General features: G+C 47.3%; 1 protein-coding gene across 1 annotated transcript in view; it reads right to left on the minus strand.

Moving 5' to 3' along the window:
* Positions 1-9,936, minus strand: part of ZNF134 (zinc finger protein 134) — a 66,608-nt gene extending 56,672 nt beyond the window's left edge. Inside the window, exon 1 of the transcript XR_004264244.1 lies at positions 9,710-9,936. The gene's annotated coding sequence lies outside the window, so the exon portion shown is untranslated. The remainder of the gene's footprint in view (positions 1-9,709) is intronic.
* Positions 9,937-11,998: the final 2,062 nt, after the last annotated feature.

Genomic DNA, 11,998 nt, shown 5'->3' on the forward strand with positions numbered 1-11,998 from the left:
CAAAAGCAGTCCTCTGAAAGTTGCCAACAATACTCACATCAGGTCCTGGGGCCAGTGCTGGGGTAGTTATATGCACTATGTGTTAGGACAAACTGCCTCAGAACACCCGCTCCGTGTAAGCTGACCCTTTCCACTCTGATTGCTCTGCAGCTCTGATTGCTCTGCAGTTGCATTCCTTTTTTATTTATTTATTTTTCTTTTTTAAAGACGGGGTTTCACCATGTTGGTCAGGCTGGTCTTGAACTCCCGACCTCAGGTGATCTGCCCGCCTTGGCCTCCAAAGTGCTTGGATTACAGGCGTGAGCCACTACGCCCGGCCTGCAGTTGCATTCCTAAACCCTTACCTAGGCGCCACAATCAAGGCTGCCAGACGTGCTCCAATTAAGCAAAGCCTGATTACAGTCATCTGGGCAGCTCAGGCAGCTCGAGGGAGGACAGGGAAAATAAATTTTGTTATCCATATTTGTAAATTCCTGTTTGGCACATATCTGCAAAAAATCCTGGTTTCTCTTTTAAAAAACTGCTGCCACAAAAGTCACAGGATGATGTATTGTAAGTCTGTTACAAGTTAACAAACTATCTCTGTGCCTGCTACCAGCAGATAAATTACCTCAGTCCTGAAACTCCCTTATGCCCCTCTCACCCCATATAAATCCCTTGGTTTGTAAGCCTGGGGCTGCCTCCTCTGATTGTTACGGAGCAGCTCAGCAGGTTAATAAAACTTGCTTTCCTAACTTTAGGTCTTTTCTCCTTTCTCTGGGCTACCCTTACACTATGTAGCCAAAAGAGGAAACAAGAAACCCCTCTAAGAGCTTAGACTACTCATGCTTTCCTCCAGCTAATGGAAGAAGTTTGCCTCCCTGAGATGCATACTCTGTGTGTCTCCCAGGTGGAATGAAAAAGCTTCAGCTGCAGAAACTGGTAGTGATGTGAATCTTGTAAGGTCTCTGGGCAGGTTGAGGGAGTACAACATAGCTACACATGTTTCCCACATACCTCAAACTTATGGGGAATCCATGGATGTTTGGCTATATGAGTCAAATCAGGAGAAGGCTCTTCTCAAAGGCTAGCCTCCAGTGCCATCACACCAAGTTTTAAAAAAAAAAAAAAAAGCACACTCACAGCATATATAAGGCCTTTCTCCTTTGGGAAATCTTCAGTGTTAAATGTGACAAAACAGGCTGGGTGCGGTGGCTGACACCTGTAATCCCAGCACTTTGGGAGGCTGAGGTGGGTGGATCACCTGAGGTCAGGAGTTCAAAACTAACTTGACCAACATGGTGAAACCCCGTTTCTGCTAAAAAAACAAAAATTAGCTGGGCATGGCAGCAGGCGCCTGTAATCTCGGCTACCTGGTAGGCTGAGGCAGGGGAATCACTTGAACCCAGGAGGTTGCAGTGAGCGGAGATCCTGCCATTGCACTCCAGACTGGGTGACAAAAAAGCGAAACTCCTGTCTCAAAAACAAACAAAAAAAGTAACAAAATAATTTCCCACATTCACTGCACATGAGCTCTTTTGTGTCTTAAGAGGCCAGAGCTTTGGCTAAAGTATTTCCCACATTCACTGCATTCGTAAGGCCTTTCTCCAGTGTGAACTGTCTTGTGTTGAATTAGGTGATTTTTGCGGGTAAAAGATTTCCGACATTCACTGCACTCATAAGGCCTTTCTCCAGTGTGAACTATCCTATGCTGAAGGAGGGCAGAACTTTGGCTAAAAACTTTCCCACATTCACTGCACTCATAAGGCCTTTCTCCAGTGTGAACTCTTCGGTGTTGAATGAGGACAGATTTCTGGCTAAATGATTTCCCACATTCAGTACACACATAAGGTCTTTCTCCACTGTGAAATTTTTGGTGGTGAATAAGGTAGATACTGTAACTAAATGATTTCCCACATTCACTACACTCATAAGGCCTTGCTCCAGTGTGAACTCTCCAGTGTCGAAAGAGGTTAGTGCTATGGCTAAAGGACTTTCCACATTCACTGCACTCATAAGGCCTTGAGCTAGTGTGGGCACTACTGTAACGATAGAGGTTAGTGCTGTGGCTAAAAGATTTCCCACATTCACTGCACTGATAAGGCATTTCTCCAGTGTGAACTCGTTGATGTCGAATGAGGACAGATATCTGCCTAAAGGATTTGCCACATTCACTGCAGTCATAAGGCTTTTCTCCAGTGTGAACTCTTTGGTGTTGAGTTAGGTGACTTTTGCAACTAAATAATTTCCCACATTCACTACATTCATGTGTCCTAGTTCTATTGTGTGCTTTCCTGTGTCGAAGAAAGCCAGAACTTTGACTAAAGGATTTTCCACATTCACTACACTCATAAGGCCTTTCTCCAGAGTGAATTCTTTGGTGTTGAATGAATACAGATTTCTCCCTAAAAGATTTGCTGGATTCAATGTATTTGAAAGGCTTTTGTCCAGTGGGAACTCGGAAGTGTAGAATGCTGCCATGTGGTCTCTCACTGCTGGGAGTCACCTGATGCTGGAGAAGTCCTGAGGTGGCTGAAAAGTTCCTCCCAACTTCCCCAAATGTGAAGGGTTTTCCTGCCACATGGAATCTGCAGTTCAACATAAATGAGGCCTGGTCCCCATCCATTTTAAAGAGCTTCTCTCCATTATCAAGCTTCTGGATCTGAAGAAGGTTTGAACTCAACTGGAAATCTCCTGATGCCCTACCCAAGTGTAATTTCTGTCCAGAGAGTGAGGCTTGGAGCTCAATTATTTGTAAAATGTTTCTCAGGACTAGGGTACAAATCTCACATGGGTGACTCTTATGGGTGGATGGATCTGCCTTTGGAGTCCTGCCCTGTGACAGTTCTTCTTCAGAAATGCTGTCTGCAGAAGGTGCCTCCTTATCTTCTGCTCCACGCCAACAACCTGAAAAAGAAATGGTGAGAAAATGTAGGTTCATTATGGTGTGAGAAGTTACATGAAAAATGTGTGTCAGACAGAAAACAATGAGTTGAAGAAAATGTTCTTAGGATATGAGAGCTGGTGGCAATTTGGGGAAAAAAGCATCTAAAAGTCACAGAACAAGGGAGACTTTATGAGATGAAAGACACAAAGATGGGGCACAATTCAGAGAGAAGAGGCAGGGTCTCTGACTCATATTCTGCCAAAAGCTTTTATCAGGATCTCCTCTCCTGATGACTTGGATACACTGCACAGAAGATTACTGGTGTTCAGGCCCAATAGAAACCCATGGGAACTGAATACTAGTTGTGGAAGGACTATTTAAAAACATGTGCATTATAACTTGATCAAGACAGTTGAAGATGAGAAAAAAAAAAATGTGTACGTCTGACAACATATTATCTGTGGGTCAGTGTGTCAGTGTTGGAGAACCCTCTAAAAGTTGCACTGGAAGGGAACAGGTGACACATGGAGGCCAGAAATTGGGAGCAGCTAAGGGCTGGATGTCATGGAAGAAATAAAAATTAGAACATGTGTAGATAAGAAAAAAAGATAGAAATGATATATATCCTATGTAATTGGCCCCCAATCACTGAGAACTCAGGACAGGTTTATGGGGTGATTAGAAACAGCCCTAGCATCTTGCCCTCCCTTAGTTGTCACTCATCAGGGCCAGGCCTCTTCTGAGAGTATCTTGCTATGTGCACCCTGTAAAGCAACCAGAGCCATCCCCAATCCCAGTTGTGCAAATATACCGGATCTGTAAGATTCAAGCCCTAAAGGGAAGACCAGAGAGGAGCACAGCCAGCACTGGCGCAGAGCAACTTTACACATGACAAACTACAGCAGAGAAAAATAATTTTACAAGAAAATCTTTTAGGTGCGTCTTTATGAAAAGCCTATGGACCAATCAAGTGGTTACCATGATGATGCCTGTAATTCCTGAAACAGGTGGCTTGAGATTTCAGTTAGAAGTAAAAGGCATAGGCTGGGTAAGGTGGCTCATGCCTGTAATCCCGGCACTTTGGGGGGCCGAAAGGGGTGGATCATTTGAGGTTAGAAGTTCAAGACCAGCCTGGCCAACATGATGAAACGCCATATCTAGTAAAAATATAAAAATTAGCTGGGTAGTTCAGAGGCTGAGGCAGGAGAATCCCTTAAACCCAGGAGGCGGAAGTTGTGGTGAGCCAAGATTGTGCCACCACACTCCAGTCTGAGTGACAGAGTGAGATCATGCCCCCCTGCCCCCACCAAAGAAAAGAAGCAAAGGCAGATGATGGAACAAAGAGCACCCTAGAAGTAGACAAAGCCATCCTGTCATGGAGAAGGCAAGAACAAATCCTTTAGGTTAAAAGGAAGATCCTGTCTCCCAGACCCTTCACTGCATGCCTAGAGGCAACAGGTATTAGGACAGTCTTGAGGGTGCATTGCCTGGCGATGTCCCCCATAACACTATGCCAAGAAAGTAGCAAAGTCTGTAGAGCTCAGGGTCTGACTGAAGAAAGGCAGAACTGCCTCAGGAACAGGGGAAAAGCAGAGACCCACAAAGGACACTGGAGAAATGAGGGCCTTACCTAGGGATGCCATAACTGCAAAGTTCTCCAGCATCATGTCACAGTACAGGAGCCTCTGAGTCTCACTGAGGAGCTCCCACTCCTCCTGGGAGAAGTAAATGGCCACATCCTCAAAGGTTACAAAACCCTGCTATGATGGGGCACAGTTCATTCCATGATCAGCATCTCTCTAGGACCCCAAGTTGATTCCCCAACATATCCATCCCAGCTCACCCTCCTCCCCATCTCAGGGAATACAACAGGCCCTGATGCCACTGATGCCCACTCTCTCCTCATGTTCCCATTGGTCACTGTACTCTCCCACAGCAACAACAGGAAGGTGGACAAATAGAAACCACATTCTCGTGTCTATAAATTCTCCTGGAATCCCTCAGACCATGGCTTCCAAACACAACTGAAGGTCTTGATTTCACCCTCATGTCCTCAATGTTCAGACTCATGAAACAAAAGCTCACACTCCCTCTTCATGTGTGCATCACTCTTTCCACCACACCTCTCTTACCCAACTCACTCCCTCAGCCACCTCCACCCCGATCCCACAACACAGGCATCTCTCCTGCCTTCCTATATGTTACTCGGCACAAGACATCTAGAGAGTGCTTGCAAATTCAAACAGGTTCCAGGACTACCCAGACCTCTGATGGTCCCCACTACCACAGGCAGCCCTATATCCTGCTCTGAAGGCATCTCTACCTAAGCCTATTCCTTTCATCAATCTCAGCCACCCAGAACCACATACATATCTCAGATACACATGGCCCTTTCCAACTTGTCCTGCACTATACGGTAACTGCCTTCTTCTCTTGCTACCCTTCATTCAAAACCTTGCCCAGTGGCCCTCCACCCAAGGTTAAGTGATGCTCCCAGATGACCACCTCTGTCCCTAAACTGATCCACCAGGCTATATGAAACTCCCTAGGCATAGGAGCAGTCACAAGATACTGGTAAGGCCACAGAGCAGCAAAGCACTACGTCTGGCTTCAGCCTCATCATGTCTGAAATCCCACTAGGTCTCTAATATTGTTTGGCTGTGTCCCCACCCAAATTTCATCTTGAATTGTAACTCCCACAGCTCCTACGTGTCATGGGAAGGATCCAGTAGGAGGTAATTGAATCATATTTCTTGTGCTGTTCTCACAACAGTGAATAAGTCTCACAAGAACTGATGGTTTTAGGCCGAGTTTAGTGGCTCACACTTCTAATCCCAGCACTTTGGGAGGGCAAGGTGGACGGGTCACTTGAAGTCAGGAGTTTGAGACCAGCCTGGCCAACATGGTGAAACCCTGTCTCTACTAAAAATACAAAAAGTGAGGCTGGGCACAGTGGTTCACATCTATACTCACAACACTCTGGGAGGCTGAGGTGGGTGGATCATGAGGTCAGGAGTTCGAGACCAGCCTGACCAACATGGTAAAACCCAGTCTCTACTGAAAAACAAAACAAAACAAAACATTAACAGGGTGTGGTGCTGAACACCTGTAATCCCAGCTACTCGGGAGGCTGAGGCAGGAGAATCCCTTGAAAACGGGAGGTGGAGGTTGTGGTGAGCCAAGAGTGCACCATTGCACTCCAGCTGAGGGACACAGTGCTGTCTCAAAAAAAAAAAAAAAAAATTAGCTGGGTGTGGAGGGGCACGCCTGTAATCCCAGCTATTTAGGAGGCTGGGATAGGAGAATCCCTTGAGTCTGGGAGGCAGAGGCTATAGTGAGATAAGATCTCACCAGTGCCCTCCAGCCTGGGCAACAGAGCAAGATTCCATCTCTCAAAAAAAAGGAATTGATGGTTTTAAAAAGAGGAGTTCTTGCCGGGCGTGGTGGCTCAAGCCTGTAATCCCAGCACTTTGGGAGGCCGAGGCGGGTGGATCACGAGGTCAAGAGATCGAGACCATCCTGGTCAACATGGTGAAACCCCGTCTCTACTAAAACTACAAAACATTAGCTGGGCATGGTGGCACGTGCCTGTAATCCCAGCTACTCAGGAGGCTGAGGCAGGAGAATTGCCTGAACCCAGGAGGCGGAGGTTGCGGTGAGCCGAGATCGCGCCATTGCACTCCAGCCTGGGTAACAAGAGCGAAACTCCGTCTCAAAAAAAAAATAAAATAAAAAGAGGAGTTCCCCTGCACAAACTTTCTTTTTGTCTGCTGCCATTCATGAAGATGTGACTTGCTCCTTTTTTCCTTCTCCCAAGATTGTGAGGCCTCCCCAGCCATGTGAACTGTAAGTCCACTAAACCTCTTTGTCTTCCCAGTAGGTATGTGTCTATCAGCAACATGAAAACGCACTAATACAGCTTCCACAACCATCTCATGTTCACTCATCCTTCATAACCTTTGGCCACCTGCCTGGTATCCCTGTCTATATTATTCCTAGGGTCATAACCTATGTTCGTGATTTCCGCAACATCCACCCGGATACCCAAGTATGGTACCTTCCTGTGGCTCCCACCCCTCCCCTTCCTGGTCTGCTGTTAATATTATCATCATGAGCCGGGCGCGGTGGCTCACGCCTGTAATCCCAGCACTTTGGGAGGCCGAGGCGGGTGGATCACGAGGTCAAGAGATCGAGACCATCCTGGTCAACACAGTGAAACCCCGTCTCTACTAAAACTACAAAAAATCAGCTGGGCATGGTGGCGCGTGCCTGTAATCCCAGCTACTCAGGAGGCTGAGGCAGGAGAATTGCCTGAACCCAGGAGGCGGAGGTTGCGGTGAGCCGAGATCGCGCCATTGCACTCCAGCCTGGGTAACAAGAGTGAAACTCCGTCTCAAAAAAAAAAAAAAAAATATATATATATATATATATATGTTATCATCATGACAAGGAATCCCACTACTAAATGGGATCTGTGATGTTATGGGCTCAATGTTTCTGTCGCAAGCCCACCCACAAAATGCCTATGGTGAAGCACTAACACAATGAAGCCTAGTAAAATGTGATAGTATTTGGAGATGGTATCTTTGGGTGGTGATTAGATTTAGATCAGGTCAAAAGAGTGGGGCCGTCATGATGAAATTGATGCTTTTATAAGAGTAGAAAGAAAGAGATTCCTTGCTTTCTTCACATACTTCCTTCCAAGAAAGGCCATGTGAGGACAAAGCAAGAAGGCAGCCACTGCAAGCAAAGAGGCAGGCCATCTAAAAGAAGTGAATCTATAAGCACCCTGATGTAGAATTTCCTAGCCTGCAGAACTGTGAAAAATAAATTTTTGTTAGTTAAGCCACCAATATAGGCTATCTCATTATCAGCCCAAGGTAAGACACTGATATCTGGATGTTTGTCCCCTTCAAATCTCACATGGAAGTGTAATCCCACAAGTTGGAAGTGGGGCCTAGTGAGAGGTTATCTGGGTCATGGAGATGGATCCCTCATGAATGGCACAGTGTCCTCCCCACAGTAATAAATTCACATGGGACCTGGTTGCTAAAAAGAGACTTTTGCCTCCGTCCTGTTTCGCTTGCTCCCTTTTTGCCTTCTGCAATGACTGGAAGCTTCCTGAGGCCCTCACCAGAAGTGGACACTAGCACTAGACCTACTTGTGTCTATTCCTTTCATCAACCTCAGCTCATCAGCCTTCCTGTATAGCCTGCAGAACTATGAGCTGTAATAAACCTTGTTTCTTTATAAACTACCCAGCCTCAGGTATTTCTTTATAGTAATGCAAAAGGCCTAATACAGACACCGGGCTCCATCCTAGTTCAATACTATCTGCCACTCTTTGTATGTCTCTATCCTGCATCCCTCCTCAGAGTTCAAGACCTGTGTGTCCACCTAGCCACTTGATACAGCTACTTATTTATTCTCTAAAACATCTCATATTTTTAACATGGACGAAACACATTCCTGATATCTGAGCGAAAAATAATCTTACTATCTACTTGGCACTCCAGCTGCTAAACCCAAAAAGCCTTGAGTCATTCTTTCTTTTTTAATTTGGAAAAGGCAAGAGTCACCCCTTCTTCTCTCTTAGTCCCAACACCAGAAAATCAGAGCTGACCTACAAGCCAAAATTCAACCATTTCTGTCACACTGTGGCCACACTCTTCCCTGGCCCACATCATCTACACTCACTTGGACTATTGCAGTAGTCTCCTCTTCCCTCTCTGGTATTGTTACCACCTTCCTTAAACTCACAGTCTATTGTCTGTGCTCAGCTACAGGAGTCTCATGAGGCCTGGGGAAGATCACCTCCCTCTTCTGCTCCAAACCTTCGTTGCTGCCATCAACTCCACAGTGGACACATCTGAGACAGCCATTTAGTTTCTAACTCCTCTACCCCTGCTCTCTGTTCCCATGAGAAGGAAACGAGGCTTGAGGTTTTCTGAACCAGCTCAGCCTCACCTCCAGGCAGCTCCAAACACCTGCACTTATCTCTGGGACAAACTTCTACATTCATCTTATTATATGCCAGCAACAGGCACCACCTCATATAACACCCACCCTGGACATAGGATCTGTTCAGAGTCCCTAGGTTCAAAGTCTGGAATAGTGGTAAATAAAGGATCCCAGGTCACCACAGTCCCAGAGATCTCATTGCTGGAATCAGTGAGGTTCTGGATTTCCTTTATTCACCCTTGCAGGATCTGTAAGTGCTTCTTACAGACCTCTAAGGACTAGTGGCAATCTGTGGGACGAGAGATATTATGAGAGGCAGGTGACCACAGTGTGGCTCCATGGGCTTCTGGTTCCCCAGTGCAACACTCGAGTCAGGTGTTTTGGGACGACTGCTTTCTATCTGGGTGTCAGTCCTTGGTACTTTTACCAGCCATGTGTCCTTGTAAAAGGACTAAGTTCTCCCACGCCTATCATCATTGTCCTTCCAGAGCATTCCCGTGAACAGCTTTTGTGAAACTTTTAGACGCGTAACTGGGGCCGTGTCCCTCTTCTGTCCACAGAGAGCTGTGGCCCTGAGGGTGCTGGTCAAAGTCAGTGAGGCCAACGCAGGGTGGCGCTGTCCCACCCTCTGCTCCCCGCACACGCGAAACCGGCCTGGGTCTCCCGAGTCTCCCGGCTCAGGCGGAGCTCCAAGCCGTTGCCCGCGCGGCCTCCGGCCCGTCTCATGCTCCCAGCTACCCGCCACACTGCCAGAAACGAGGCCCAGCACGAGCGCGTCACTGTGCTGGACAGTGCGGCCCGGGCTGCAGAAAACTCTCCACGCGCCGCTCAGTTTCGGCTGGGGAGGGCGGAGGAGGCCGGGAGGACGCAGCGCCCAGCTGGGTTGGGGCCCTCAGCGCCGAAGCCATCGGACTCTGGGCGGAGCAATGGACGATCCAAGCGGAGACGCGAGCAAAGCTGTTACCACCGTCAGCGACGGTCAGGCCCCAGCGTGCAGCCAGGAAAACGACTCCCTTCGCGCCTTCTAGCTCTCAGCAGCGTTGTCAGACCCGGCGCCCGCGGACGGAACTGACGCAAGGCAAAGCGCCCGCCACTGGGAGGACGCCGGAAGTCCCCCCCGACAAGTTGGGCAGAGCAGAAACGTGTCTCTCCCCTGGGCCTCATTGGCTCTATGACAAACGCCTGGCGCACAGACCTCTGGGTACTGTAGTTCTCAAAGCTCCCTGGGCTGGCAGAGGTCTCCCTTCTGCGGGACCTCAGGGAGAAAAGGCCACGTGCTGTGGAGAAGAGTGGAGGGGAAGCCTGAGAGAGAGGTGGTGTCTCCAGCCTCCTAGTACTAGGGAGGAGGTTCGCTGTTTTTTTAAGGTCCCATACAGAGATTTTTGGAGGGTATTGTGTACAACTAGTCACGTACGTAGTCAGCGTCATTCAGACACAAAATGCTTCTACCCTTGGCGAGAACCTACTAAACATTACTTTCTTTCTCCTCACATTTACGTAGAGTAGAACGTTAGAGTCAGCTTTGTGAGTTTCATTATACTCAGTGAGGAATAAGAGAAATAGGGTTCACATACAGCCATGACAGGATCGATGAAACATCCGTTAGATGGCACCAAAGGAGGACAAAAGTGGAATTGTGTCTCTGGTTCTCACAGAAAATGCTTCTCATGCCTGTGTAATTAGTGAGTGTGTCTAACCCTGTAAGGAACAGTGTTTTATTCAAGTAATATTTCTTCCTCCATATTGTTAGATATGCTTCTTTTAGGATTGTAGCAACTTCTAAAAAGAGCCACTTAGCATATGTTGGTTTTGTTTGTTTGTTTGTGATGGAGTCGCGCTCTGTTGACCAGGCTGGAGTGCAGTGGCGCAATCTCTGCTTACTGCAATCTCCACCTCCCGGGTTGAAGCGATTCTCCTGCTTCAGCCTCCTGAGTAGCTGGGAGGGACTACAGACACGCACCACCACGCCCAGCTAATTTTTGTATTTTTAGTAGAGACAGGGTTTCACCATGTTGGCCAGAATGGTGTCAATCTCTTGATCTTGTGATCCCCCCGCCTCCATCTTCCAAAGTGCTGGAATTACAGGCGTGAGCCACCGCACCCGGCCGCATATGTCATTTTAAAGTAGAGCCGTCTCTCTAGTGCTCAGAGCAAGAGCACTTCTGCAAAGGGGACACCAGAATGCCGGAATAAAGGTTTGGGACACCTAGCTCTCATCTCTTTGATGGGAAATTTTGATCATTGATACTGTTACTGCAGGGGCAGTGCCTGCATGGGGAGTTATCTCAGAAAAACAGCTGTGAAATGAAAATTACTGAAAGCTATTGTATTAGTCAGGATTCTCCAGAAAACACAGAACCAGAAGGGTACATAGATGTGCAGGAGGGGATTGATTATGGGAATTGGCTCATCCAGTTATGAAAGCTAAGAAGTCCCAGGATATGCGTTTTGCAGTCTTGTTAAACATGAAGGTAGGTGTTATCATTCAGTCTGCATCTGAAAGCCTGAAAACCAAGGGAGCCTATGATGAAATTCTCAGTTGGAGACGGAACGCCTGACGACTGGGTGAGGGTCGAGTAGGCCCAAGATCCGAGAACTTTAATGTTGGAAAGCAGGAGAAGGTGGATGACCCAGGTCAAGAAGAGCATAAACTTGCTCTTTCTCTCCTTTTTTGTTCTATCTGGGCTCTCAATGCATTAGATGTTGCCCCCTAATACTGATGAGGCCAGATCTCCCTTACATTTTCTGCAGGCTCAAATGTCAGTATCTTCCATAAACATTCTCACAGACACATCCTGTAATAAGGTTTTCCCAACTATTTGGGTATCCATTAATGCAGGTAAGTTGACACAAAACATTAAACATCACAACTATTAATAATTATGTGGCTATTAAGAAATAGTGGAAGTAATGCCTCTGGGAAAACCATAGTCAATGGTTAAAAAAAAAAAAAGCTGGCCGGGCGCGGTGGCTCAAGCCTGTAATCCCAGCACTTTGGGAGGCCGAGGCGGGTGGATCACGAGGTCAAGAGATCGAAACCATCCTGGTCAACATGGTGAAACCCTGTCTCTACTAAAAATACAAAAATTAGCTGGGCGTGGTGGCGCGTGCCTGTAATCCCAGCTACTCAGGAGGCTAAGGCAGGAGAATTGCCTGAACCCAGGAGGCGGA

The sequence above is a fragment of the Sapajus apella genome, unplaced genomic scaffold (assembly GCF_009761245.1).
Source record: "Sapajus apella isolate SASKATOON/1434 unplaced genomic scaffold, GSC_monkey_1.0 scaffold135, whole genome shotgun sequence".
NCBI lineage: Eukaryota > Metazoa > Chordata > Mammalia > Primates > Cebidae > Sapajus > Sapajus apella.